Source organism: Hemitrygon akajei, chromosome 25, assembly GCF_048418815.1.
Source record: "Hemitrygon akajei chromosome 25, sHemAka1.3, whole genome shotgun sequence".
In the NCBI taxonomy this organism is placed as follows: Eukaryota; Metazoa; Chordata; class Chondrichthyes; order Myliobatiformes; family Dasyatidae; genus Hemitrygon; species Hemitrygon akajei.
In genome coordinates, this window is record NC_133148.1 from 33,491,673 (window position 1) to 33,502,915 (window position 11,243).

The following is an 11,243-nucleotide window of genomic DNA, read 5'->3' on the forward strand; positions in this document are numbered from 1 at the left end:
CACCTCCACCTTCCGGTAAGATGGCAGCACATTAACGCACAGCAGCCTCGCAGGAGCCAACCACAGGTGTTTTTCTGTTTGTTAAGTGTGTTTTTATACATAGTAAGGCAATTGCTGACTCCAATGGCTGTGCGTACAGCAGGCCCATCACACCAGTGAGCTGGTCATTGTTTGGAGTAGCCGGCCGGCAGTTCAGAGAAGGCAAATCGTCCCATCGTACCAAGAGAATCGAGTCAGGAGGAGCCGAATTGGGCTCAGAAAGAGCTGAGCTGGGTGCAGACATGCTACTCGAAGGTACCAGAGATGGCGCCGTGTAGTGAAACCGCGAGAGGCTGCCTTGCACGTTTCGCTCGCGGTCGTGAGGCCCCGTTGGGCACTGACTGCCGCAGGCCTGCTTCCCTAGTTTGGTGGCGGGGCAGCAGCGTCACCTCGGTCGTAGCGAGGACTAGGCCTCAGGCCCGCGTGCTTGCGTTGTAGTGCAGTGTCCAGGCTCAGCCGGTGCTGCCCTCCGGTGTTGGAATGGTGGAATTACAAGACTGGACTGCCAGGAACCACCAACTTGTGGGGCTTGTCGCTCAGGGTCCTGGACTAAAACTGCGTTTTCTTACCTGACCATGCCTCTTTCTCACCATTTTGAAAGGCGTGTATGTTTTTGCACCTTGGCCCCAGAGGAACACTCTCTCATTCAGCTGTATCCATGTACGGCTTGAATGACAATTAAACCTGATTTGATTGACGTACCGAAGGAGGAAACAGGAAGCGGCGATCGGCGATGGGTTTCACTTCCTGTGGCATTCCCACCCAGCGGTACAGAAAATCTACTCACTTTCCCCTTTGTCGACAGGGTTTCCCCAGGCGGCGCCATTCAGCCAAAACCATTGTGGGCTGCATCTTTCCTGTGGTTATCCTACACAACCCTGCCATAACTTCCTGGATTTTGCAATGTCTCTCATTTACGATCCCTCAACCACCACTTTCCAGAAACCATCGATGACCTCAACATTCTGGGTGGGGCTGAACTGGTCAACTTTGGCCAGTTGAACAATTGCAAGGCACGACAATTCCCGAGATGGCTTCTCATTTATTTCAAAACTACTTGTTCAGAGGAGCTGACCTCAGGGTCCATCCCTGCTTGTAAAGTTCAAATTCCAAAGCAATTTTACTGTAACGCCACGGTTCGCGTGGTTCATAATCTAAACCTTTAGTCAAATTAAGAATTATAAAGCTAAATCTTTTAATTGTATGCAGTGTTCTGTCTGTTTCTTTTTCATGGTACTGATGTGTAACGGGGTAACGAATCACAGAGCAACCACACAAACAGGGGGATTTGGGGGGGGCTTGCACTTTAATCTCCCACGTTTGGCGAGGCCTGAGGGTGTCTTCCCTGGACTTATGCAGACGACAGAATGTTAACGGTTAACAAAGCACACATGCCACAATTTACAACCCTGAGACCCATTTTAGACAACAGACAGTAGGTGCAGGAGTAGGCCATTCGACCCTTCGAGCCAGCACCACCATTCACTGTGATCATGGCTGATCAACCACAATCAGTATCCCATTCCTGCCTTCTCCCCATATCCCTTGACTCCACTATCTTTAAGAGCTCTATCTAACTCTCTCTTGAAAGCATCCAGAGAATTGGCCTCCACTGCCTTCTGAGGCAGAGCATTCCACAGATCCACAACTCTCCGGGTGAAAAAGTTTTTCCCCAACTCCGTTCTAAATGGCCTACCCCTTATTCTTAAACTGTGGCCTCTGGTTCTAGACTCCCCCCCCCCCCCCCCACAACATCTAGCGTGTCCAATCCCTTAATAATCTTATATGTTTCAATCAGATCCCCTCTCATCCTTCTAAATTCCAGTGTATACAAGCCCAGTCGCTCCAATCTTTCAACATTTGACAGTCCCGTCATTCCGGGAATTAACCCCGTGAACCTACGCTGCACTCCCTCAATAGCAAGAATGTCCTTCCTCAAATTTGGAGACCAAAACTGAACACAATACTCCAGGTGTGGTCTCACCAGGGCCCTGTACAACTGCAGAAGAACCTCTTTGCCCCTATACTCAACTCCCCTTGTTATGAAGGCCAACATGCCATTAGCTTTCTTCACTGCCTGCTGTACCTGCACGCTTACTGTCAATGACTGATGAACAACTTGCGGGCATTCACAGTGAGTACAAGAAACACAATGGGATCAGTGAAAGAGCGGGCCCAACAGGACGGACAAACAGCCGGCGTGCAAAAGACAACAAACCGTGCAAACACAAAAGTGAAACAATGAAGTACATTTATCACCGAAGTACGGCACACCTTGAGATTCGGCTGCTTACGGGCAGCCACGAAACGAGGAACCCACTCAGAGAGAGAAGACCGCCGAACAGCCAGTGCGCAGAGAGAGGAGGAAAAAGCACGAATCACGCAAAGCGAGCCCACTGACGCGACAGCCCGCCAGAGTAGGCCGCAGCCTCAGTCCTGAGTAAAAATCGCGGAGCTGAGAGCCCAACCCTCGCCTCTGGTCCCGGCAACCTGGCGTATAAATCATCTAAAAACTCCAGTCTTTTATTGCTCTGGGGCACCGGCCCTGCTGATTTAGTATGCTCTGGGCCTATATTATAAAATAATAATAATAATAAATCAATAAGAAATAAATACTGTATCAAGAATATGAGATGAAAAGTCCTTGAAAGTGACTGGGAACAGTTCGGTGACGGGGCGAGTGAAGTTGAGTGAAGCTCCCCCCTCTTGGGAGTCACCGGAGAGGGCAGGCAGGAGGATCTTCACATCCAGTTACCGAGACCGGAGGAGATTATGGCGGAAAGGGCTGGTGGGGAGTGCGTACGAGCCAGCATTTGGGTGAACGGACGGGTGGACTGGCTGGAGGTTAAGGGGGGGGGAGTTCTTCACTCAGGTTTATTGTTGTAAATGGTTTTTTGTTCAAACTCTGAATAAACTTCATTCTGATCATAAAATACAAGTTCTTCACTCAGACGGATGCTCAAGTGTGAAGGCGTGGGTTCGGTTGTGATATTTAACAGAAGCTTGGACAAGAATCGGAGCCAGAGCCAGGTTTAACATCGCCGGCATATGTCGTGAAATCTGGTAACATTACAGCAGCTGCACAATGCATTTCGTAATAATAAAAACTATAAATTGCAATAAATAGATAGTATATTTATTTATTAAATAAGTAGTGTAAAAAAGAAAGGAAAATAAGCATAATTTTTAAAAAGAGGGGAAAAATACCGAGGTAGGGTTCATCGTTATGGACCCCACCACCCAGGACATGCCCTCTTCACATTGCAACTAGAGAAGAGACTGAAGACACTCAACATTTCAGGAACAGCTTTTTCACCTCTGCCATCATTTCAGAACAGACAGTGAACCCATGAAGTATTGTTTCCTCTCATTTTCAGAATCAGATTTAATATCACCGGCCTATCTTGTGAAACGCGTCATCTCTGTGGCAGCAGTACAGAGAAATCTATAAAAATAAAGAAAAACTGAACTGCAGTAGGTAAGTACAAATAGTGCAAAACTAAAAATAAGAGAAAGTAGTGAGGCAGCGTTCAATGTCCATTCAGAAATCGGATGGCAGAGGGGAAGAACCTGTTCCTGAATCATTGAGTGTGGGTCTTCAGGCTTCTGTACCTCCTCCCTGATGGTAGCAATGAGAAGAGGGCATGTCCTGGGTGCTGGGGGTCCTTGATGATGGATGCCGCCTTTGTGGGGCACAGCCTTTCGAAGAAGTCCTGGGTGCCGGGAGATCAGTGCTCTTGTCTCACAACTCTGTGGCTTTTTACAACCCCGTGCAGTAGCCCCCACCCCCTCAAATACCAGTTGCTGATGAAGACAGTTAGAATGCTCTCCGCGGTATATCGGAGGAGAAACTCTGCCCCAGGCGGGCGGCTGGAATCTGCAACTCACTGCCCTTGGGGGGTGGTAAGGCAAAGATTCTCTCAGCATTTAATAATTACTTAGATGAGTAACCTACACTATTATGGCATTTTAATTTCCGAAGCTCATTCCACTGTCTCTCTGACAGTGTCTGTCGTTAAGGACTCCCACCACCCAGGACGTGCTCTCTTCTCATTGCTACCACCAGGGAAGAGTGAGAGGAGCCTGTACACACACACTCAATGTTACAGGAGCAGCTTCTTCCCCTCCGAACGGTCCACGAACACCACCTCTCGATTCCTCTCCCACAGCACCTATCTATCTATTTATCATTGTAACTTACGGTATATTTTAATGTCTTGTACTGTACTGGTAGGGTGACGGGGTGGAGATACGTCTCTACCAAAGGAGGTGTAAGGTGCTCCTTCCCTCTGATAGCCTGCAGGTCACCCTTGGGCAAGGTGTAGCACCTGCTTTGCCCCCGATCAGGGTCACATGAAGCCATGGGAGCAGGTGGTGAATGTTCGTACGAGCAGCCGGTGCAGATCACAAGTCTTGGTTATGCGACCACTGACGCCAGGCAGACAATCTCTGAAGAGTATTGATAATTGCTGGAGGGGTCACCCGTCTTGTACAGACACTGCCCAGAAGGAGGCAATGGCAAACCACTTCTGTGGAAAAGTTTGCTATAGACAAACATTTGCTATAGGATCACCCATGTCATACACTTGCTTCCTGCCCGTTGCCGTGCTGGCATTTAGGGCAGCAATGAAAGTCCTCCGTCCCTGCCTGTCCTTGGCCATCTTCTCTACAGTGCCTCAGGTGTGGTTCTTCCAGAGGCTCAAGGTCCTGGTGCTGTTTATCATGTCGAGCTTCCTCTCGGTCAGTCACGCAAGTTCCCAGGTGGAGACTCGGGAATGCCGTCACGCTCAGATGCAGAAGGATTCTTCATTGCTGTTCCCGTAACAACTTTGTTTTACCGGGCAGGGTTGTTAGCCCTGAGCTGAACCCCCGAACCTGGAGGACCGGTGGGCCACTCTTAGTCTGACCTCTACCCTTTGACCTGTTTGACATGGGCGGCCCAAACAAGAGTCCTGACTCCGTCCAGGTCACTGAGGCACGCCAGCCTCCAAACCCTACAACAGGGTCGTGGTCCTCTCGGAGGCCACGTCATACGACTCCGCGCGTGACGATGACGATGCGATTTCATGGTATACTCCTAATGCCTTGTGTTGCCACAAAAGAATGAATTTCCTGACATATGCCAGTGATAATCAGCCCAATTCTGATTCCTCTCTGACTGTAGCACTCCATTCTGCATTCTGCTCCTGTTTTCCTGTCGTACAAGCACGAGGTGTGTGTATATACGGAATGATCCCGATGGATGGAACACAGAAGCTTTTCACCGGTTCTCAGTGCATCATCATCATGCGCCATGTCGTATGACATCATCACTACGTACGGTGCCATATGACATCGTCATCATTATGTGCTGTCATATGACATCATCATCATATGCCTTGTCTTATGACGTGGGTGATCATGGTCTTTCCATGACCATGATTGTTCTTGGCAAATTTTTCCACAGAAGTGGTTTGCCATTGCCTTCTTCTGGACAGTGTCTTTACAAGATGGGTGACCCCCCCAGTCATTATCAATACTCTTCAGAGATTGTCTGCCTGGTGTCAGTGATCGCATAACCAGGATTTGTGATCTGCACCGGCTGCTCGTACGACCATCCACCACCTGCTCCTGTGGGTTCACATGACCCTGATCGGGGGCTAAACAGGTGCTTCACCTTGCCCAAGGGTGACCTGCAGACTAGCAGAGGGAAGGAGCACCTCACACCTCCTTTGGTAGCGACATATCTCCATGCACAGTACCTCGGTGCCGGAGGCAATAATAAACCACCTGAATTGTCGAGGTGCAGAGGCTGTGTCGATGGGTCGCTGATGAGTCGTTATGGATATAATGGGTGAAAGGGCCTGTTCCTGTGTTGTGTGATTCACAATTCTTCCCCCACCTCCATTCTCACCCCCAGCGTGGGCTCTACCTTCTGACCGACAGTGTTGTCTTAAATCGAGGAGGGTGTTGAGCAACATAATCCCAGCCACGCTCTCTTCTCGCTGCTGCCATCAGGAAGAAGGTACAGGAGCTTCAGGACCCACACCACCGGGTTCAGGACCAGTCACTACCCCTCAGCCATCAGGCTCCTGAACCAGAGGGGATAACTTCACTTGCCCCATCACTGAAATGTTCCCACGACCAATGGATTCACTTTCAAGGACTCTTCATCTCATGTCCTTGATATTTATTGCTTATTTATTATTATTATTCTTGCTCGATTTGCAAAGGTTAATGTCTTTTGCACGTTGGCCGTTTGTCCGTCCTGTTGGGTGCGGTCCTTCATCGATGCTATTGTGTTTACTGTGAATGCCCACAAGAACGAATCTCAGGGTTGTACATAATGACATAAACGTACTTTGATAACAAGTTTACTTTGAACTTTGAGGGGGCCTCCCCCTCCCGCTCTGTAGGGTTGATCTTGAATCCCTAACCTCAAACCCGGGGGAGACGTCCCTTCCTTTGTCCAGTCCTATTCTGTGAATACGTTGCCTTAAATCCACTTCCTCTGCTTATCCTCTCCCGAGCCACTGGAGACCATTCCTGCTTCCTGACTTTGAACGTTACTCAACCTCCTTGGTGCTCTCTCAGAGAACCACGTCAGCTTCTGCCCGGGAATCCTCCCTCCCAGCCGGCGTCTCCGACACCCTCTCCCAGATATTCCCATTTGCCCAGAATTCCAACAGAACCACCACGGTTACTTCTTGACTGTTAAATTCTTGCATGGACCCGCATACTGTGTAGAGTACTGTTGGGTAAGCCGCCCAGCCAACTCCAATCGTTATAAACACAAGAGATCTGGAAATCCAGAACAACAAAGACACAAAAGGCTGGAGGAACTCAGCAGGTCGGCCAGCATCAACAGACTCTTCTTCAGGACTGGAGAGAAAAGGAGGGAAGAAGCTGGAATAAGAATTTGGGGGGGGGTGGGAAGGGAGGAGTACAAGCTAGAGGTGATGGGTGGAGCCAGGTGGGAGGGGGAATGAAGTCAGAAGCTGGGAGGTGATAGGTGGAAAAGGCTGAAGAAGGAGGAATCTGATAGGAGAGGGGAGTGGACCGTGGGTGAAAAGGAAGGGAGGGCACATGGGGGAGGTGAGGAGAAGAGGCAAGAGGCCTGAGAGGGGAATAGAAGAGGGGAAGAAGAGGGGAAGAGGAGGGTTGGAAAAATTACCAAAAGTTGGAGAAATCTACGTTCGTTCCATCAGGCTGGAGGCTGTCTGGATGGAATATGAACCTGACAGTGGCCTCACAGTGGCAATCGAGGGTGCCGTGGGCTCCATGTCAGAATGGGAATTAAAATGTTCGGCCACCGAGAAATTTCACTTTCCATGGATGGAGCTCAGGCGCTCGACAAATGGTCCCCCAACCTACGTGGGGTCTCGCCAATGCAGAGGAGCACCGCATACAGTAGACAGCCCCAAAAGACTTCCCATGCGAAGAGTTATATTCATCATATCCATTGCAAAGTTCAAAAAAAGATGCTGGCTGCAACCGTGGGCCCACACTGCCCTCCGGTGGCCGTGTCTCCACCAAACGGGTCTTCCAAGCCATCGGAAACTCGTCGGCCAGCTTTTCAGGAATTCCGCAGAAGCTGGGATCTGGAGCAACGCACAAGATGCTGGAGCAACTCAGCAGGTCGGGCAGCGTCCGTGGAGGGAAAGTTTCTACCCAGCTGTTACGGCTGCTCGCTAGCGTCTAGGTTCAATTCCTGCCGCTGTTTGTAAGGAGTTTGTACGTTCTCCCTGTGACTGTGTGGATTTCCTCTAGTTGATCTGGTTTCCTCCCACAGTCCAAAGAGTACTGGCTGGTAGGTTAATTGGTCATTGTAAATAGTCCTGTGATTAGGCTTGGATTAAATTGGAGGATTACTGGGTGGCATGGCTCAAAGGGCCGATTCCACACTGTATAGAACATAGTAATCTACAGCACATTACAGGTCCTTCGGCCCACAATGTTGTGCTGACCACGTAACCTACTCTAGAAACTGCCTAGAATTTCCCTACTGCATAGCCCATTATTTTTCTAAGCTCCACGTACCTATCTATGAGTACCTTATAAGACCCTATCGTATCCACCTCTGCCACCGTTGCTGGCAGTGTATTCTGCGCACCCACCACTCTCTGTGTGAAAAACTTACCCCTGACATCCCCCCCGTACCTGCATCTTAAAACTATGCCCCCTCATGTTAGCCATTTCAGTCCCAGGGAAAAGCCTCTGACTATCAATGCCTCTCGTCATCCTATACAGCTCTATCAGGTCACCACTCATCCTCCACCATTTCAAGGAGAAAAGGCCAAGTTCACTCCACCTGTTCTCATAAGGAATGCTCCTGAATCCAGGCAACGTCCTTGTAAATCTCCTTTGCACTCTCTCTATAGTATCCACATCCTTCCTGTAGTGAGGTGACCAGAACTGAACACAGTACTCCAAGTGGGGTCTAACTAAGGTCTTATATAGCTGCAACATTACCTCATAGCTCTTGAACTCAATCTCATGGTTGATGAAGGCCAACACACCATATGTCTTCTTAACAACAGTCAACCTGCACAGCAGCTTTGAGTGTCCTATGGACACAGACCCCAAAATTTCTCAGATCCTCCGCACTGCCAAGAGTCTTACCATTAATATTATATTCTGTCTTCAAATTTGACCTACCAAAATGAACCACTTCACACTTATCTGGGTTGAACTCCACCTGCCACTTCTCAGCCTAGTTCTGCATCCTATCAATGTCCCGCTGTAACCTCTGACAACCTTCCAGACTATCCACAACACCCCCAACCTTTGTGTCATCAGCAAACTTACTAACCCACCCGTCTACTTCCTCATCCAGGTCATTTATAAAGAAAATAACAAAGAGGAGGGGTCCCAGAACAGATCCCTGTGGAACACCACTGGTCACCGACCTCCATGCAGAATACGAACCATCTACAACCACCCTTTGCCTTCTGTGGGCAAGCCAATTCTAGATCCACAAAGCAAGGTCTCCTTGTAGCCCGTGCCTCCTTACTTTCTGAAGGAGCCTTGCATGGGGGAACCTTATCAAAAGTCTTACTGAAATCCATATACACGACATCCATTGCTCTACGTTCAGCAATGTGTTTTGTGACATCCTCAAAGAATTCAATCAGACTTGTAAGGCACGACCTGCCCTTGACAAAGCCATGCTGACTATCCCTAATCAGATTAGTCTCTCCAAATGTTCGTAAATCCTGCCCCTCAAGATCTTTTCCAACATCTTGCTGAAGTCAGACTCACTCGTTCTTTTTTCCTGTAATACCGTGTGTTGGGTGGCCGGGCGGAGATGCATCTCTACCAAAGGAGGTGTGAGCCGCTCATTCCCTCCACTAGCCTGCAGGTCACCCTTGGGCAAGGTGTAGCACCTACTTCAACCCCCCCCCCCCCCCCACCCCGATCAGGGTCACGTGAAGCCATGGGAGCAGCTGGTGCATACCACAAGTCCTGGTTATGCGACCACTGACACCAGGCAGACAATTCCAGCCTGTTCTCAATCAATAAATAAAATTCGCAGTAACCTCTTTGCTTCGATCTGTCTCAGTGACTCTGTTCTTGTCACTGGAATAGTTATGAGGGAGCGTGGCTGGCTTAGATGATCCATATTTATATTTAGAAGTAAAGTCCAACTACAAACATGTTAAAGCTAATTGCACCATTAAAATGAATGCCTGCAAATTTCAGAATTGGCATGGGAACACCGCTGCCCGAGAATGCAGGGCTCTCCAGAAAGTGTTAGATACAGCCCAGTCCATCACAGGCAAAGCCCTCCCCACCATCCAAGGTCATGCTCTCTTCTCACGGCTGCCATTGGTAATAAGCACTGGGGCCTTAGGTCCCACACTGCCAAGTTCAGGAATAGTCATTACCCTTCAACCATCAGGCTCCTGAACCAGTGTGGACATCTTCACTCACCTGAACACCGAACTGATCCCACAACCTAAAAACCACTTTCAAGAACTCTACAAATCTGGCCTGAAACGTCGACTGTTCAACTCTTCTCCATAGATGCCGCCTGACCTGCTGAGTGCCTCCAGCATTTTGTGTGTGTCCAGCATCTGCAGATTTTCTCCTGTCAGTTTTATTTACTTACTTCATCTCATCTTCTTTTGCACATTGGTTGTTTTGTCAGTCTTTGTGTGTAGAGGTGACATATATGTTCTTTGATAGTAAATTTTCTTTGAACTTTAGAAAAGATCTCTCAATTCAATGGGTGGGGCTTGCATTGCTCAGCCAATCAGGAGCCAGCCTCTACGACTGATACCTTGAAGATTAAGGTAGCCCAGTTGACATTGGCCCACACCAATGATGAGTTCAAATCCTACTTCCCCAACAGAAGTTGAAATAAACGATTATTTTATCTAAATCGGCAAGTTAGGATTTCTGAGCAGTTGTACCGCCACAGGGAAATGCTTGCCACTGCCCTCAGGTTCTTGAAGTGAACTGAAATATCCCTAATTTATTTACTGAGATACAGCACAGAATAGGCTCTTTGAGCTACGCCACTCAACAATCCCTCGATTTAATCTGAACCTAATAACAGGACAATTTACAATGAACAATTAAGACCACATGATAATAGGAGCAGAATTAGGTCATTTGGCCCATCGAGTCTGCTCCACCATTTCATCACGGCTGATCCAATTTTCCTCTCAGCCCCAATCTCCTGACTTCTCCCCATAACCTTTCATGCCCCGACCATTCTATCAAACTCCGCCTTAAACACACATAAAGAGCTCGCCTCCACAGCTGCCTGTGGCAAGGAGTTCCACAGATTCACCATCCTCTGGCTAAAGAAATTCCTCCTCATCTCCATTCTAAAAGGACGCTCCTCTATTCTGAAGCTGTCCCCTCTGGTCTTAGACTCCCCCACCACAGTAAACATCCTCTCCACATCCACTCTATCAAGGCCTTTCACCATTCGATAGGTTTCAATGAGATCACCCCTCATTCTTCTGAATTCCAGTGAGTACAGGCCCAGAGCTATCAAACGTTCTTCATACAACAAGCTGTTCAATCCTGGGATCATTTTTGTGAACCTCCTTTGAACCCTCCCCAGTTTCAGCACATCCTTTCTAAGATAAGGGGCCCAAACCTGCCTAACTGGTGAGGCCTCACCAGTGCTTTATAAAGTTTCAACATTATATCCATGCTTTTTTATATTCTAGTCCTCTTGAAATGAATGCTAACATTGCATTTGCTTTCCT